Source organism: Callithrix jacchus, chromosome 3 (assembly GCF_049354715.1).
Source record: "Callithrix jacchus isolate 240 chromosome 3, calJac240_pri, whole genome shotgun sequence".
NCBI classification, from domain to species: domain Eukaryota; kingdom Metazoa; phylum Chordata; class Mammalia; order Primates; family Cebidae; genus Callithrix; species Callithrix jacchus.
In genome coordinates this window covers 180,138,850-180,158,871 of record NC_133504.1, presented here as the reverse complement: position 1 = coordinate 180,158,871, position 20,022 = coordinate 180,138,850, and the positions used below count along the sequence as shown (strand labels likewise).

The 20,022-nt window shown below is 40.0% G+C and overlaps 1 pseudogene; it reads left to right on the top strand.

The window, feature by feature from the left end:
• Positions 1-1,800: 1,800 nt before the first annotated feature.
• The window catches only part of LOC144581693 (uncharacterized), a 151,502-nt pseudogene continuing 133,280 nt past the window's right edge, over positions 1,801-20,022 (top strand).

Below are 20,022 nucleotides of genomic sequence, written 5' to 3'. Positions count from 1 at the left end.
CATGAACATGATAGGAGATGTTATTTTGTGAAGCTTAATTTCATCTGAAAGAAATGTAAGAAAAAATAAAAAGCATTGTATTCATTAATAATTATCCTGTGGCTGATAGGGATATTTCATTAAAAAAAATGGGTAGAGTGCTAAATATCCCATAACACAGCTATTTAAGTGAAGTACCAAAGTGTTGAAAGAGCACCCATTGTTTTATATTCCTTAGGTAGGCATTCTAAGGTTTTCTTGCTTCAGTTCTTGACAGTGTGTGTGTGTGTGTGTGTGTGTGTGTGTGTGTGTGATCTGCACGGTTCCACAGGTGGATATGAATGCTGGATTCCTTTTCTTTCCAAACAATACTTAAGTTACTTGTGAAATGTTATAGTTCTTTTTTCAGTAAATGAAAAAATGTCAAGGCCTAATATTTAAGTGACTTAACCAAATGTTACTCAGTACACCTGAGGTTGAACCTAGCTCCCCTGACATCAAATTCCTTGGCATTTCTACTACATTATGCTGATTCTGTTTGGAAAATTAAGCAATAAACATAGTACAGGTGAATTCTCTTGGTTATGGGGAATAGTAACTCTCTTCAAATTCCATTTTTATTGCAATCAGGAACCTGAAAGAATATGGCATTCACCCCTAAGCATTACCCTATGTGGGAATTTTAACAATTGCCAATGTCATCTCTCTTTCTGCAAACAGAGACTACGTTTCCCTATTCTAGATGCCCACTTAAAAACCAATCAAAATAGACAAATGGGACCTAATGAAACTCCACAGCTTCTGCATGGCAAAAGAAACAGTCACTAGAGTGGATCGGCAACCAACAGAATGGGAAAACATTTTTGTAGTTTACCCATCTGACAAAGGGCTGATATCCAGAATTTACAAAGAACTCAAAGGGATTTACAGGAAAAAAACAAACAAGCCCATTCAAAAGTGGGCAAAGGATATGAACAGACACTTTACGAAAGAAGACATATATGAGGCCAACAATCATATGAAAAAATGCTCACCATCACTGGTCACCAGAGAGATGCAAATCAAAACCACATTGAGATACCATCTCATGCCAGTTAGAATGGCAATCATTAAAAAATCTGGAGACAACAGATGCTGGAGAGGATGTGGAGAAAAAGGAACACTTTTACACTGTTGGTGGGAGTGTAAATTAGTTCAACCATTGTGGAAGACAGTGTGGCGATTCCTCAAGGCCTTAGAAATAAAAATTTGACCCAGCAATCCCATTACTGGGTATATATCCAAAAGACTATAAATCATTCTACTACAAGGACACATGTACACGAATGTTCATTGCAGCACTGTTTACAATAGCAAAGACCTGGAATCAATCAAAATGCCCATTGATAATAGACTGGATTGGAAAAATGTGGCACATATACACCATGGAATATTATGCAGCAATCAGAAATGATGAGTTTGTGTCGTTTGTAGGGACATGGATGAATCTGGAGAACGTCATCCTCAGCAAACTGACACAAGAACAGAAAATGAAACACCGCATATTCTCACTCATAGGCGGGTGATGAAAAATGAGAACACATGGACACAGAAAGGGGAGTACTAAACACTGGGGTCTATTGGGGGAAAAGGGGAGGGCCAGTGGGAGGGGGAGGTGGGGAGGGATAGCCTGGGGAGAAATGCCAAATGTGGGTGAAGGGGAGAAGGAAAGAAAAGCACACTGCCATGTGTGTTCCTATGCAACTGTCTTGCATGCTCTGCTCATGTACCCCAAAACCTAAAATCCAATAAAAAATTAAAAAAAAAAAAAAAGAAAACCAATCAAAACTTGGAACTTAAAAACCAATCAAAAGTCCATATTGATCCAAGATGGCCGACCACTAACAGCTCAGGATTGTAGCTCCCAGTGAAAGCCCAGAGAACGAGACGACGCCACACTTTTAGACGAATATTCGTCACTCACCGATCAGCCGATTCCCAGTGGAGGAGCCCCACGTGTCGCCAGCGCGACTCTTGTGGCCGCCGCAGTGGTTTTGCCGGCGTCTCGGCGCAGCAGCTCTTCATGCAGAGCCAACGGGACTGCTTCCCCTACTGACCGGGGTTTGGAGCTCCGGGAAGTCAGAGCCGCTTGTTGCAGACTCAAGAGGGAAGCCAGACCAGAGATTCCCGGGCAGAAGAGCACCATGTCTTATCGCTGCTATTTAGCCCGCCACAGTGGGTTGCTCGGATCCCAGCACTGGGAATCAATAAATCGGACGACTCAGAAACCTAATTAGAAAGGCGGTTCATCTACAATGAAGGGAAAAAAACAGCCTAAGAAGGCCGAGTATACTCAAAATCAGAACCCATCAGCAACGGAACAAGCCCTGATGGAAAAGGACTCATCAGCAAGGGAACAAGCCCTGATGGAAAAGGACTCATCAGTAACGGAACAAGCCCTGATGGAAAAGGACTGTGTTCCATTATCTGAAGTAGGCTTTAAAAGGTGGATGATAAGAAACTTCTGGGAGTTAAAGGAACTTGTTCTAACCCAATGTAAAGAAACTAAGAACTTGGAAAAAAGATTAGACGAAATGTTGAAAAGAATAGACAATATAGAGAGGAATACAAATGAACTTATGGAGTTGAAAAATACAACACGAGAACTTAGTGAAACATGTACAAGCTTAAACAGCCGAATGGATCAAGCAGAAGAAAGGGTATCAGAGGTCGAAGATCAAACAAAACAACAAGACAAGAATAGAGAAAAAAGGATAAAAAGGAATGAGCAAAGTCTCCAAGCAATATGGGATTATGTGAAAAGACCTAATATACGCTTGATTGGTGTACCTGAATGTGACGGAGAGAATGAATTCAAGCTGGAAAATACTCTCCAGGACATTATCCAGGAAAATTTTCCTAATTTAGCAAAGCAGGCAATACAGAGAACACCACAAAGATATTCCTCAAGAAGACCAACCCCAAGGCACATAATCGTTAGATTCACCAAGATCAAAACGAAGGAGAAAATATTAAGGGCAGCCAGAGAGAAAGATCAAGTTACCCATAAAGGTAAGCCTATTAGGCTTACAGCAGATCTCTCAACGGAAACCTTACAAGCTAGAAGAGAGTGGGGGCCAATATTCAATATACTTAATCAACAGAACTTTCAGCCCAGAATTTCATATCCTGCCAATTTAAGCTTTACATTTGAAGGAAAAATAAAATTTTTTAGGAACAAGCAAGTACTCAGAGATTTTATTACCACCAGGCCTGCTTTACAAGAACTTCTGAAAGAAGCACTATACACAGAAAGGAACAACCAGTATGACCCTTTCTAAAAATACACCAAAAAGTAAAGAGCATTAACATAAAGAAGAATTTTTATCAACAAAAGGACAAAATAGCCAGTTAATATCAAACGGCAGCAACCCTAAATTTAAATCGACCAAATCTCCCAATCAAAAGATACAGACAAAATCTAACGGTATATCCAAAGATATACATAGACTCAAAATAAAGGGTTGGAAAAAAAAAAAAAACGTACCAACCAAATGGAGAGCAAAAATAAATAAATAAAAAGCAGGAGTTGCAATTTGCACATTTGACAAAATAGATTTCAAAGCTACAAGGATAAAAGGATTAATGTAATAATAAGAGATCTTAACACCCAGATGCATAAGACCTATAATGAGATTTAGATTCAAGGAGACAGAAAATTGATAATGATATCCGGGACTGGAACTAAGATCCAGAACAAGTAAACTCAATAGAGCTCTCCATTTTAAACACACAAAATATACATTATCCACAAAATCTAACGATATGTCTAAAGATATACAAAGACTCAAAACAAGGGGATGGAAAAAAACTCACCAACCAAATGGAGAGCAAAAATAAATAAATAAAAAGCAGGAGTTGCAATTCTCACACTTAACAAAATAAATTTCAAAGCTATAAGGATGCAAGGGTAAAAGGATTAATGCAACAATAAGAGATCTTAACACCCAGATATATAAGACACATAATGAGATTTAGATTCAACGAGACAACAAATTGATAACGATATCCAGGACTTGAACTCAGAGCCAGAACAAATAAACACAATAGAGGTCTCCATTTTAAACACATAAAATATGCATTAACCACTTTAAACACTCAAAATATTGATCGGCCATTATTGAAACCCATTTTAGGAATGAAGTAATACTCCTTTTTCCCTCTTTTTCTTTTTTTCCCCTTCTTAAAAAAAAAAAAAAAAAAGTCCATATTGTCACGAGATTGAGACCATATGTCAGGTGGGCAGAGAGTCACTAGATCTTTTTACCTGAGTGCTTTGGTTTTCATCAGACACTTGAATGTCATGGGGATATGGCTAAAATATTCTTTTGTTTCATTCTCTTTTCCAGTGATAAGGCTGAGGACCAATGCTTTCTATGGACAATGTCCCTCTGTCAAGGCTAGTGACTACTTGGTTCTTTGTGGTGAGTTGCAATTTCAGGGCCAATTTGCTCAGCCATAAGAATTATTTTTCAGTGCTAGTCAATATTCTATTTTCCCATTTAAAAGTAGTTCAGATGTCTTGTTTTCTTTCTTTACAAAACATAATCTTTTCTATTATTTAGAAATAAATAAATGAACAGGATAAAACATTTGAATAGTCCATTTTTTTTCTTCTTTTCTTCTTCTTTAGACAGTATCTCAATGTGTGGCCTAGGCTGGAGTACAGTGGTGTGATCTCAGCTCACTGCAACCTCCACTTCCTGGGCTCAAACGAACCTCCCACTTCAGCATTCCAGATAGCTGAGACTACCGGTGCATGCCACCATGCCTGGCTAGTTTTTGTATTTTTAGTAGAGACTGAGTTTCGCCATGTTGCCTAGGCTGGTCTCAACCTCTCCAGTAGCTGGGACTACAGGCATGTGCCACCAGGCCTGGCTAATTTTTGTACTTTTAGTAGAGACTGGGTTTCCCCATGTTGCCCAGGTTGGTCTTGAACTCCTGCGCTCAAGTGAGCCATCCCCTCAGCCTCCCAGAGTGCTGGGATTATGGGCATGAGCCACCGTGTCCAGACCCAAATGGTACAAAATTCTGAAAGCTAAAATATGAGTCTTCTTTCTATTTGAGAAGCCAATTTCTCCCCAAACCCTGGCCCCCAGAGAAGAGCTAAGTACTAAAGGTTTATTTCGTATTTTACCCGAAACTTTTTGTGTGTGCATTCATGGAAAACACATAGTTGGTGGCTCCCATGTTTGACAGTTTACTAGACTGGCTCACAGAACTCAGGAAAGGACTTTACTTGCTCCTTCCAATTTATTATAAAGGGTACAACCCAGGAATCACCAAATGGAAGAGATGTATAGGGTAAGGTATAAGAGAAGAAGTGCGGAGCTTCCATGCTTTCTCCGGGCACACCACCCTTCTAACACTTCCATGTCTTCACTAATTAGGAAGCTCTCTAAACTTTACTTTTCAGAATTTTAACGTAGGTTACATTTATATAGACATGATTGGTTAAATCACTGGCCATTGGTTAAATCACTGGCCGTTGGTAATTAACTTATTCTTCAGCCCCTCTCTCCTCACTGGAAGTTGGGGAGTGGGACTGAAAGTTCTAACATTTTCATCACATGGTTGGCTCCTCTGGCAACCAGACCTGATCCTGAAGCTCTCTAGGTGCTCAGGAAGAGTCTTCTCATAAGCAAAGACTCAGATATGTTCAAAATGATGTAAGACAGAGACTTCTGCATCATTTTTTAATCAAGGGGAGGAGAACTGGGCTTCAATATGGAGGAATAAGATGCTTCTCCAGGCCTAGAGTGCTCAGGAGAATCAGTAGGTTCAAGATTTCTGAGTGAATTGACACCAGTCTTTTCACCCCACATCTCCTTTCTAATCAGAGCTCTGACCTAAGAGGAGCAGCCTTGCCAGGATTGAGAATTCAGTCTTCTCTGAAACTCCATCATCACTATGCTTAAGTGCTGGGGTCTGAGTCATAGATTTTTGTTGTTGTTGTTCTCTAGCTATAGAAAGCTCACCTTACGTGCTTCCAGGGAGGCCCTTTGGTTTTGGTACTCTCTTAAATTTGTAATCGATCATCTTAGCCTTTCTTTGTATTTCTTTAGTGCATCAATATCCCCCCTACCTGCAAAATCCACTTACTTTTATAATCCTTGAAATTATTCACTGTTCTGAACATCTGCAACACCTGAGATGTTGCCACTACTTATTTTCATCTACCAATTTTCCACCTCAGTTTTCTACTAGTGAAACTGTAACAGTTACAGCCGTTGTATTTTGAGGACTATTAGCACTTCATCTATCACTTGTGATGAAGTCCATAGTTTCAACCAGCTGGCAGATGATATAGCTCCAAAATCCCGTTTGAAAATCTGTTATTTACGATGAGAACACATGGACACATGGAGGGGAACAATACACACTGGGGTCTGTTGGGGAGTGGGGTGAGTGGAGGGAGAGTATTAGGAAAAATAGCTAATGCATGCTGGGCTTAATACCTAATACCTAGGTGATGGGTTGACAGGTGCAGCAAACCACCATGGCACACATTTACTAGTGTAACAAACCTAGACAACCTGCACATGTACTCTGGAACTTAAAACAAAAATTAAAATAATCTATTTTTTAGACTACTCCTCGCACTATCTTTGGGTTCCCTGCAAAAATACTCTGAGACAAAGATGTTTGTGTAGGGAGTTTACTGAGGCGTAGTTTTTGCAACAACATTTAATAGAGAATAAGGAAAACATAATTGGTGAGAGGGAGAAGTTGGTGCACTTACAATAGAGGTCTCAGATGATTCCATGGAGTTTGGAGCTGGGATGGCCCTTCAGAATTGGGCCAAATCTAGTTGGGGTTAATCTTTGTACTTGCCATGGTTTGAATGCCTCCCCCAAAACTCATGTTGAATTTAACTGCCATTGTAACATTATTAAATTCTAAAGAGGGGGGCCTCTAAGAAAGAGGTTATGAGGGCGCTGCTGTCATGAATGGATTAATGCTGTTATTACTAGAGTGGGTTAGTTACTGAGACCTGTTATAAAAGTGAGTGTGGCCTGATTTCCTCTCTCTCTGTATTTCCTTCTTGCTTTTGCCTTTTGCCCTTCTACCATGGAAAGACCTTCACTAGATGCTGTTGCTGTACTCTTGGTCTTCCTAGCTTCCAGAACTATGAGAAACACATTAATTTTCTTTACAAATTAACCAGTCTGCGTTATTCTGTTATTGCAGCAGAAGAACTAAAACAGCACCCTCACATCACCTGAGGTCCCTAAGAAAGAAGTATAACATAGAGTAAGGCTGCTCACCTCTGCCACGGGATATGGAGAAGGACTCAGCTATGAGCCCTCAGCAGCCACTCCTCACATCAGCTGGGTAGGGGAGGAGAAATGGGTGCTTCTGTTGAACAGGGGGATTTGAGCAGTGTACAGATCACACACATGGCCTCTTTAAAGACATTGCATTAGTTGATGCTCAAAACTTTCTTATAGGACAAGTAAGGAATTATTAAGGTAGAAGAACATAGAGGTAATTTCAAGACACCGTCAAAAGACAATGTGCCAGCTAGAAGTATGTAGAAGATAGAGTAGTAGCACAAAGGAGCTAATGATTTACTGTGCTTGATGTGTGTAATACAGCAGTTACGTAAACGGTGTCTTTAATCACAAGACAAAGCTTGATGGAAGGATATGAATGAAGGTACAAACTGGCCAGAAGAATCAGCAAGTATAAATTCATGACATTTTGGGTGTGCTTAAGTAGTCAAAGGGGTGCTTGTTGCAACCAGACGTCTTACTGACAGAAAACTGAATGAATACGAAAGAGGTCACAAGAAGTGGTCTATACTATTACCAGAAATCCAAACTCTGACATCCTTCTGAATATTGTTCGATTTTTTAGGCTTTTTCCCCCTCCTACTTCTTTTTTAAGTTAAGCATTTTGTTTTGAGATCATTGTAGAGTCGTATGCAGTTGTAAGAAATTCCTGCGTTCCATTTATTCACCTTCCCTCAGTAATAGTATGTTACAAAATTATAGTACAATACCACAACTAAGATTATCACCCACAAAGTCAAGATACAGAATATTCCATTGCCATAAGGATTCCTCGTGTTATGCTTTAATAGCCGCAGCCAGTTTCCCTACCCCATCCCTTCCATAAACCCTGGCAACCACTAGTCTGTTCTTCATTTCTATAAATTTGTCATTTCAAGAATGTTATAGAAATGGAATAATATAGTATGAAACCTTTTGGGATGAACTTTTCCACTTAGCATAATGCTCTGGAGAGTCATTGAGGCTGTTGTGTATAACAATAATTCATTCCCTTTTATTGCTAGTTATTCATTCCTTTTAATTGCTTTGTATTCCATGGTATGAATGTACCACAGTTGGTTTAACCATTGAAGGACACTTGGGTTGTTTCCAGTTTTGGGTTATTAAGAACAGAGCTGCTATAAACATTTGTTACAGATTTTTGTGTGAATATAAGTCTTCATTCCTCTGGAATAAATCCCTACTTCTATGCTATATGGTGGTTGCATATTTATATTTTAAAAAACAGTCGAACTGTTTTTTAGAGTGACTCTCCCGTTTTCTTATCACCATCAGAAATGTATGAATAATCCAGTTTCTCTGCATTCTTGCTAGCAATGGTGGTGGTGGTGTTTTTATTTTAGCCATTCTAATATGTGTGTAGTATTATCACACTGTAGTTTTAATTTTTATTTTCCTAGTGGGTAATAACATATTTTCTTGTGCTTATTTGCTACCTCTGTATTCTCTTTGAAGAAATGTCTTATATTCATTTTATAAAGTTTCTTACTGTTGAGTTTTGAAAGTATTTCTTTTTTGATATTTTAAATACTAGCACTTTGTTGGATGTGTGGTTTGCAAATATGTTCCCCCTTCTTGTAAGTTCTATTTTCATTTTTAAAAAAATTTTTTAATTTTTGTTGGTACATAATAAGTATATATATTTAGAGTGTATATGAGATGTTTTGATACAGATGAGCAATGTAAAAAAACCACATCATGAACAATGAATTAACTATCCTCTCAAGCGTTTATCCTTTGAGTTACAGGCAATCCAATCACACTCTTTTAAGTTATTTTAAAATGTATGATTAACTGACTATGGTCACTCTGTCATGCTATCAAATTGTAGGTCTTATTCATTATTTCTATATATTTTTTGTACCCATTAACCATCCCTACCACCAACCCCACACCCTCCCACTACCCTTCCTGGCCTCTGGTAACTTCTACGCTCTATGTCCATGAGTTCAGTTATTTTGATTTTCAGATCTCAGAAATAAGTGAGAATATGTGATGTTTGTCTTTCTGTGTCTGGTTTATTTCAGTTAAAATAATGATCTCCAGTTCCATCCATGCTGTCTATGGCCATTCCACCTTGAATGCACCCAAACTCATCTTTTCATTTCTTAACGGTCTATTACAGAGCAAAGTTTTTCTCTGGATGAAGTTAAATGGACAATTTCTTCTTTTAAGGGTTGTGCCTTTGGTGTCAAGTCTAAGAACTTTTTGCTTAGGTATATTTCTAAAAGATTTTTTCTTATGTAATTTTTTGTTTACCTAAAATCCATGATCCATTTTGAGTTAATTTTTGAATAAGGTATGAGATTTGGGTTTAGATTCTTTTTTTTTTTCTTGTCTATGGATGTTCCATTGGCCCAGGGCCATTTCTTGAAAAGCCTATTTATTTCTCCATGGAATTAGTTTTGCAGCTTTGTCAAAAATCAGTTGGCCACATTAGTGTGTATCTGTTTCTAGGTTCTGTATTTGGTTCCATTGATTCATGCGTCTATTCTTTTGCCAATCCTATACAATCTTGATAATGTAGCTGCAAAATACGTCTTGAAACTGGGTTGGGTAACTTTTTTGCTTCGTTCATTTTCGATACTGTTTAGCCATTATAGTTACTTTGACTTTCCACATACACTTTATAATAATCTTGTCTGTATCTACAAAACTTTTGCTGAGCTATTGATAAGCATTGTGATTGAATCTGCATATTAATTTGGGGAGAATTGACATTTTTACTATGTCTAGCCTTCCAATCCCTGAACACAGTTTCGCCATTTATTTAGAGCTTATTTGACTTTTTAGAAATCAGTATTGGTAGTTTTTATCATGCAGGTTCTATGCACGTTTGTTAGATCTAGCTCAATTTTACATTAAAAATAATCACTTATTTATACATCAATTTTTACCCTGCAGCAAGATCATAAAATCTTTCACTGGGTTTTTGTGAGTACCAGGTGAAATATTGCATAGGAAAGTGCTTATGAACAGCTTTACCTCACGAAAGCCAACAGTGGCAACGTATAGTAGAACGAAGACTTTGACGATTTGACCTCTTAGCAGCTGTGCTACCTTCAACTTATTTCTTATTCTCTATGAGCCCTGCTTTCTCCTTCTGAAGATAAGTATTTTGTTCTTGCAAGGGCAGTCTGAAGGACAAGTGAGTCAATGCTCATGAATGTGTTTTATAAACTGCTCAGACCTATCCGAAGTAGAGTTATATACTCTTACTCCATCTCAACCTGCTCACTCACATAGCTCTTGTCTTCACTATTCTTTGGTGTACTCAATATATGATTTAAAACAATGGTGAGTTTAAAAAGGATACAATTTTTATTTAATTTGAAAGTTTGAATAATTTAATGTCCCTTTTCTCATGGTACAAATCTGTGTTTGCATAAAGCTCTTTTGGAAGCGCTATGGAAGAACCCATCCAACAAGATAATAAAGGTTAGGTCTGTCTGGGTAAAAATTCCAGCTCACTGGGCCAGTCACAATTGAATACTGAGTCTTGACTTCCCCCAGTGCATCTCATGGTCAGTATCTGTCTCTCCAAGTAAAAGTCAATGACAACTTGCCTGTGAGGGAAAGATCCAATTGCATCTCCAGAATGAAGATCAATACCATCACTTCAAGTAAACCGTGTCTGACCTTATCCTTTGTAAAAAGGGAAAGAATCAACAGGGCATGAAAAGTGTCAGCATTTTCAGTTTTGAGAGGTGATAAAGAGGAAACAGTTTATGTTGTGCTCATCCATTGTTGGATATCAGTAAGATCATTAAGGGTAAAACTAGAGGTAAAGAAGTAACTATTTATCCAGTTTCACTGCTGGAAATCCTAGCGCCAATTCAGTTCAGTTCAGTTCAATTCAGCAGGCACTCATTAAGTACCAACACTGTGTACGACTAAGCTGGCTTCAAAAAATCCCCAACTTGTGAATGTTCATTCAGTTTATTTCATGCCAGACTGTCTTAGGTGCTGGGAAATAAACGTGCCTGATATGTGAGGAAGATATGCAGGCACAAAAAATCTATTTGATAAATACTAAAGAATACGGACAAAATCATGTGAAATTATTGTGGATGGCAATAAAAACTGTGTGCTCACAGAAAAAGGAGGTGATTTTTAAGTTTGGACTTCCTGCAGGATGAGTAGGCATTTACTCATGAGTGGAAAAGGGTTTAGTTTTATTCAGTTTGACAATTACTTATTGGGACCTACTATGGGCTGGACCCTGAGATGGGCACTGGTATTGAGAAGATGAATTAGACATCACTGGTACCTTCAGGAAGCTCCAAAGTATCATATCAAATAGAAGCAGCAGTCTGAAAGGGTTTGTAGCCATATAGAAGAGTTGGCAAGTTTACAAGAAAAGGTCTCATTTGCAATCTATTCAACACATTTGGTTCCTTAGACAATCTTTGGTCTGGTCGTAGTTGTTATATTTTGCTCTCATAATGGCAGAAATGTTAAAAAACTGATAGGGAACTGGAGATAAATGAGGACAAGTGCAAAAATATGGTGACAAAGGAGTTTCCAGGGTTTTTTTTTTTTTCTGGATTGTGGTGCCTCTGTGCAATGGGATAAAATGCAGCTGTTTCAAATGGTGTGATCAAAGAAATATAACATGAAAAATTACTTATGATATATAGTCGAGTTGATGATGCAGGTAATAGTACAGGTATATATGGTGGTAATCTAGTCTGCTAACTTTATATTGTACATTCACAGAAAAGAGTGGAAAAAGATGCCCTAAAGTGTTAACATTTTTTCCTCCAGATGAGGGAATTATAAAGAGAGATTATGAATGACGATTTCTGTCCTTTCTTCCTTTTTTACTCCTCTTTATTCTTTTTTTAATTTACTCATGTGCATTTCCTTTCTTTTTTAATGATGAATCTGACTTCACAAATGAGAAAGAAGCAAAGTAAAGGTTAATTTAAAAATTCTTTAAATAAGCACTTTCATATTTGTGACAATTAACCATTTATGCTATTGTTTCTCGTAAGAGTCCATTGGAAGGTCAAATTTTCATACTAGTATTGTTGTTATTATATTTCCATAGACTGGTATTTTATTTTGAGGTTTTAAATAGTGTGCTCTCTTTACTCTCAACTCATTAAAAAAAAAGGCAAAAATCATCTGCAGAACTGGAAACAAAGGCTGCAGAAAGATTCAGACTTATTTTTTGCAGAACAAATTTTTCTGTTGCCAGAGATTATGAAAAACACAAAAGAGGCCACTGACAGGAGTGAGAACATGCAGACAGGAAAGCATGATAGACAGAAATGGAGACTTGACCTGGGAGTCCTGGGGCTGTGTGGAAGCTGAGTGGGCAGTGTCTTAGTGCTGCTTACACTGAAGAGGAAGGACCACCAAATGATGGTCACTTACCCATTCTCCACCAATCTTCCAGTCTGAAGTGATGCTCATCTCTGCCTTTAGCTTCTGCTCAACTCCCGTGCATCTGTGTATGGACACTGTCTACCTCTTACCCTTGGAAATCCACTGTTGCATTCCCATTTATTGAGGAAGGAGTGAAGGTTTTGAGAGTCTGAGCAACTTGCCTACACGTTACCAGCAGGCTTACAACTAGAACTAGAGACTTATGAGTTCCTGCTGAGCATTCTTTCTAGAATCCTATCATATTGCTGAAAACTTGATTTGTGGATCACGGTGTTCAAAGCCGACAGTTTTGTTCCTCATTGCTCTGTGGGCAATTACTTCTTCCTGTGACAAGAAATAAACAGGATGGTGACAAGCTCCTGAAGTTGTGCCATTTTCAACCTGGTGCTCTGCTCCTGCAGCTAGAGACAGGGTTATTTCTGGTGAAATTCTTGCTGTAAAATATACTAATCAATTTTCCTTACAAATGATTTCTAATATGTAATTATGTAATCAAACTCTTCCATAAACAAGCTGAACCTTGACATAGAATGATGGGGTGCAGTAATATTTTAAATAAAGGATGATCACGTTGCCATTTATTTTGAAGTCCAATTTTTACAGTTGGGAACTATACATTGATGGCCTATTAGAGATTAACAGCAAGCTAAATGTGAAACTCTATGAGTCAATGCCTTTGACATAAACAAATGTGCAAAAATAGCATCCCACAACTGTTTGCAAAGTCTGACAGAGCTACAGGGCTTTCTGCAAAGCAGAGAGTGCAAAGAGTACCAGATTCATCAAATTCTGGCAGCGATCTGTTTAAAAATAATGGTTTTGTCTACAAATGGAAACTGCTAACAGCTTTCCCCGTCCACCGCAATCGTCTTTCCATCTGCTTGGGTTTTATAATCATGTCGCCTTTGGAAAATTACAACACAGAACATATTGTCCTGGAGGTCTTTTGTCTAGCTGAATATTCTGGGCCACAAAATGCTGACAACAGTTGAAGCTTCCCTGCAGAAGTGTTACAACCACTGCATCCCAACAAGTCACTCTGGTGCTGCAAGGCTCTGGCAGAAGCAGAGCATCGAATTGCATTTGAGCACAATTTAAAAAACTCTCACATACACTTGAGTAGCCACTAACGCTCCCAGTTCCTTGGTGTAATGGCTGCTTCTTTCTTCCCTTTGTTTCGTCTTTTCTCTTACTCTGTTTTATTTTTCCCATTTCCCTATCAAAAATGGTTATCTAATATTATTTTTGACCCAGCAATCCCATCACTGGGTGTGTATCTAAAAGAAAATAAATCATTTTTCCAAAAAGATACATGCACCCATATGTTCATCCCAGCACTATTCATAATAGCAAAGACATGGAATCAACCTTCATGCCCATCAACGGTGGACTAGATAAAGACAATGTGGTACATATACACCATGGAATACCATGAAGCCATTGAAAAAAATGAAATCGTGTCCTTTTCAGCAACATGGATGCAGCTGGAGGTCAGTATCCTAAGTGAATTAATGCAGAAACAGAAAACCAAATACCACATGTTCCCACTTATAAGTGGGACCTAAACACTGAGTACTCATGCACATAAAGATGGCAACAATAGACACTGGAGACTACTAGAGGTGTGAGGGAGGGAAGGAAGGAGAAAGGTTTGGAGGACTAACTATTGGGTACTACGCTTACCACCCGGGCGGTGGGATCAATCATACCCCAAACCTCAGCATCACACAATATACCCAAGTAATAAATGTGCAGACGTACCCCTGAATCTGAAATAAAAAGTGAAATTATAAAAAAGAAAAATAAGACATTTTCCTTTTCTTTTCTTTCTTTCTTTTTCTTTTTTTTCTTGAGACAGGTTCTTCCTCTGTCACCCAGGCTAGAGTGCAGTGGTGTGATCACGGCTCACTGCAGTCTCTACCTCCTGGTCTTAAGGAATTCTTGCTCCCACCTTAGCCTCCTGAGAAGCTGGGACTACAGGCATGTGCCACCACACCTGGATAATTTTTTGATTTTCTTTTTTACAGACAAGCTTCCACTATGTTGTCTTCCACTATGTCCAGGTATCGAATTCCCAGGCTTAAGCAATCCTCCAGCCTTGGCCTCCCAAAGTGCTGGGATTACAGGCACAAGCTACTGAACCTGGCCTAAGATATTAGTTTCTAAAACAAGGCCATGATGAATCTGGAGGTGTCCTCTAGCCTGTGATCTGCTCAATTGAGGGCATTATTCCTTACTTCAAGATCCTTTGCCTAGCCCCCAGCTCATGGTGGACTGATCAGTACTGAACTGTGGAATAAATGAATGAATGACAGTGTCTCTTTCACAGGATGCTTTATATTTTGTAAAGCTTTACATAGTTTATAATACATTTTCACTGACACCGCCTTCATAACAACATATGAGGGAGAATAGGGTATTGTTTCCCCAGTGTGTTGGTTCAGGAAGCAGGTGTTAATGTCATATTAAGAATGCAAGGGGGCCGAGCGCTGTGGCTCCCACCTGTAATCCCAGCACTTTGGGAGGTTGAGGTGCGTGGGTCATGAGGTCGAGACCATCCTGGGCAACATGGTGAAACCCCATCTCTACTAAAATTACAAAAACTAGCTGGGCGTGGTGATGCATGCCTGTAATCCTAGCTACTGAGGAGGCTGGGTTGGGAGAATTGCTTGAACTCAGGAGGTGGAGTTTGCAGTGAGCCAAGATCATGCCACTGCACTCCAGCCTGGTGCCAGAGCTAGACTCCATCTCAAAAAGAAAGAACACAAGGCATTGATTAGAAAAACTACCCTTAAGGGGAAACAGTGATGAAACACGGAGACTGGGGGAATTATCAGACCGTGATTTATGTCTTATTCATGCGGAGCAGAATAGCAAAAAGCTTGAGTGGGGAAAGTACTAGACTTCCATGCAGTGTGAAGAAATTTTAGCAAAGCTGGTGGAGAGTTGGACCAGAGTTGCTGGTCAGGGGAGTTCTATGTTTCCTAGAAATGCACGTGCCTCTCCCAGAAGTGTCCCTGCCACACACAGACTTTAGCTGGGAGCTGCTGGTGGTGCCAATGTGGTGCCTGATTTCGCACAGTCAGGCTGGGGCTCTTGACCAATTCTACTTCGTGCAGTGGGAGGTCTTAGAGAGGCATTCTCATAGCCACCACACCCTATTTTGTAGGTAAGATTTTGAGAGCCGGAGAGGATAAGAGACATTCTCCAGAGACTCCAAGTGAGTTGGCAGAATGAGGATCAATGCCCAGCTCCTGGATCCTAACCCATGTTCTCTCTTCGCATACACTTCAGCTTCACTTGTGCAGCTAAGTCCCTCTCCCCATCTGATCTGGGGTGTTTGGTGGATGTGATGTTTAATATTGAGTGTCAACTTGATTGGACCAAAGGATTCAAATTATTATTCCTGGCTGTGTCGGTGAGGGTGTTGCCAAAGGTGACTAACATTTGAAGTCAGTGGACTGAGAGAGGCAGACCCACCCTCAGTCTAGGTGGGCATAATCTAATCAGCTGCCAGTGTGGCTAGAATAAAGCAGGCAAGAGAACGTGAAAGAACTAGACTGCTGAGACTTCCAGCCTTCATCTCCCTCCCGTCCTGGATACTTCCTGTGCTCAAAGTTCTTCAGCTTTTGGACTTTTGGACCTACGCCAGTGGTTTGCCAGGGGCTTTAGCCACAGACTAAAGACTGCACTGTTGGCTTCCCTACTTTTGAGATGTGGGGACTTGGACTGGCTTCCTTGCTTCTCAGCTTGCAGATGGCCTATTATGGGTCTTCACCTTGTGATTGTGAGTCAGTTTTCCTAATAAACTCCCCTTCATATATATATGTCTATCCTATTAGTTCTGTCCCTTTAGAGAACCCTGATGAATACAGTGGGAAAGTCCAAACACTGGCTGGACGAAACACATGGCAGAGACAGGAGAAGAGGCAGGAGTGGAGTTTCTTTCACTTACAGTAGGAAGCAGAGGATGAGGCTGGAAGAAAAAAATTAGATGTCTCATTCCAGGGTGGCAGTGTGTAAGAAACTCATTCTCTTTTTATTAAAATATTCCATGAGTAAGATCAAACCTTTTGAGAATTCAATAGCAGATTACGCTCCAGAGATCCCATAAACTCCTTGAAGGTAGAGATATTCCTGGCTGTTCTTCCAGGGCTGCATTTCCTGCATCTTGACAGTGCTTGGCACAAACACATGGCATAAATATTTTTCTGTCTTTGTTGAGTGAATGAGTGTTAATTAACTTTAGCTTTGGAAGGGACCTCAGAGAACATCAAATGTATTTTAGAATATAAGGAAAATGAAACATTGAATAATTATTAGTCACAACTCAGAAAGAACAAGACCCTGTGATCCTTGGCTCCCTTCCCCAGGGGTCTGTTTCCCTCCCACCCAGGGTATCCCCGGGTCAGGAACCCTTCTGTGTCAGTGCAATGGGCACATTGATGCTGAATCTCTAGCATCTTTTACCAAAAGGAAGAGGTTTTATCTGGCCATGTTTTTGAATCTAAACCCAAATGTGGTGAGAAGATGAAAATAAAATTCTCAGATAAGGATGAGTGGAGAGAAGAATGAATTGTTTCAAGAAAAACAACTCATAAAACTTGTATGATGAGACCAATATTTCGAGACTATCCTGGGAAACCCCAGCTTATAGACAGTAGATACCAGAGAATCTGGTTTTTTGAAAACACCAGCCTTTAGGGTTTGTCTGGCAGGGTTAGGTATGAATTCACCCATCCATCTTGTCAGTATTTTTTGAGCACCACCTCTGTACCAGGCACTGTGCTAGCCTCTGAGGATGATCAGTAAACAAGACCATGTTCCTTCTCTTATGGAGTAGAGAATCTAGGGGGAGAGACAGGCAGTAAATGCATGAACACAATAATTTTACAGAGTCTGAAATGTTTTAAAGAAAAATATCCAGGGGGATGGGAAGTTAGGATAACCATGTGGTGATGGGAGGAGTCTGAGACAGTGACATTTGGCTTGAGATCGGAATGACAAGGAGTTGCCTCTGTGAGGTGAGTCTGAGGTCAAGCATTTCAGGGAGAAGAGAAAGCAGGTGCACAAGCCCTGAGGCCCCTAGCAAGACTCTCAGTGTTTGAGGAGCAGAAGAAAAGCCCTTCTGAGAGGAGCACAGTGTCAGGGTGATGGTAGGATGTGAGGTCAGAGAGGTCAGCAGGGCATGTTCCCAGGAGAACTTGTTTGGGTTAGACCTTAATTGTGTCCAGAAGCCATTAGAGTCTTTTAAGCAGAATAGTGTTGTGATCTGAATTATATTAAACAAATAAAATCAGGAAGGCCGGAAGGCAATCCTGGCAGGAGGAAGAGTCTGTTGACAGAAGCCCAGTGAGAGTCCTGGGGGTTTGGGCTGAGCTGGATGGACAAGCTGCAAATATCCAGGTGGACAATACAGACAGAGAGATTCTGGGCTGAAGAACAGCATGTGCAAGGCAGATGGGCCTGGGGTTGAGGACATGGTCTATCTGGGGGCTCGCGCAATTTGCAATGGCTGGAGTACAGGCTGTGCACTGGAGAGCAGTGAGACATGTAAACTAAGGAGGGTGATCCCAGAGATGTTGAGGAATAGCTTGAGAAAACAGCTGCTTTTCCTCTTTGTGCCTCAGTTTCCTCTTCGGTGGTATTGCAAAAGCATCACTAAAATGCCTTTCATTCTGCGTTTCCCCAAAAATCCAGGTTGTGAGTCCTGATTGAAAAGTGTTGCTTCTGTGATGTCTTAATGCTGGGGTTTCGCTATGTGGCTTTTTATGCCCCCAGGTGCTGGGAACACACGTTGAGAAGTCAGAAAAATAAATGAATCATGGAAATAGGCATTAGTGATATACCAAGTGTTGAAAGCCCTTTTCATGGGAAATACAAAACAGGCTGTTATAGGAGACACCTGGTACAGTCTGTTTACTTCCTGTTTTCCCATCCTTGTCAGAGCTCAGTCCCCGTGAACCCATGAGGTCTCTCCTTAGTGTCCTGAACACACAGAAATTTCTTTTGTGGAAAACAGCAGGGGCCAATAAATAATGATTACCAAAGTGTGTTTTTGTTCTTAGTACATGCCGCATGCTGGCCTAAGCTGTTTACCTGTAGCAACTCATGTGGTCTGCAAAGCTCTGTGATGTTGGTGATATTACCTTCCCCATTTTACAGATAGAAAACAGAAGACCAAAGAGATTAAGTAATTGCTCCAGGATATGTGACCTTTCTATAACTGCTAGCAGTTGGGGTGGAGCAAAAAGCACATGGGACTTCAGCTTTCAGAGACTTGGGTTCTGCCAGTTGTCAGGGTATGACCTTGACCTTCAAGACACTTCATACTGATTGCTCATTGATTTCCGCATTTGTGAAGGGGGGATTGCACTATGTTGTGAGCATTGAGATGAATTATATAAAGTATCTGATGCAATAAATATTAGTTATCTCCACACATAAAGATGCTTTATAAACCTTCATTATACGAAAAAATTAATGCAATCCCTCTGAATATTTCTAGGCCATTAACAGGGTTTTGCACAAAATTGCATTCAATGTGAAGATGTTGGTATTGCAGGAGAATTTTTCAGGCTTTTGATTTCCATATGTATGTGGAGGGAAGCCTGGAGGTAAATATTTCCTCTGGAGATTGGAGTGAGTCAGAACTTTGAATGAGTTGATACTAATTTCAGGCAATATTTTCTTTTACTTTGTGAAGTCAACACAGAATATATAAACTCAATATTTAATAAGCACTGGGTTCTGTTCTAGGCGCTTTGGGAGAAGAGATGGTGCCTGGGGATGCACCTAACTGCTCAGTTCCTGGAGGAGCTTGTCATCATCTAGCGCTGTGATTGGAAGGGGTGGGCCTTCTGCTGGAGGCAGAGGAGGAGGCACTGCTGTGTGTGTGTGTGCGTGTGAGAGAAAGACACACACAGAGAGAAAGAGAGAGACTTTGTTGTTTTCATGTAGTCAAAAAGTCCCTGGATTAGTGAATATTGAGAAACCATGACCTGGACAAAGACATCTATAAGAAAAGAAATGAATGTGAGTTTGTGAGAAATTACACATAGATTTTATTCTAATTATGTATGGGTGATCAAACGTTAGTCAGGGGGCTTCTGGGTCTGGGTGAGCCAGTTTAAACTGCCTAAAGGCAGTGATTTGGTATGTTATACTCTCTTTCTGAAGAGTCCAATATCATGGGCAGAGAAAAGCCACTTCGAGAAAGGCTGAGGCACTGCAGCCAGAAGCCACCACGGCCCAGAGGTGTCCAGGAGTCAAATCTACATAATTCCCAAACATAACAAAATAAGAAGTTAAAGGA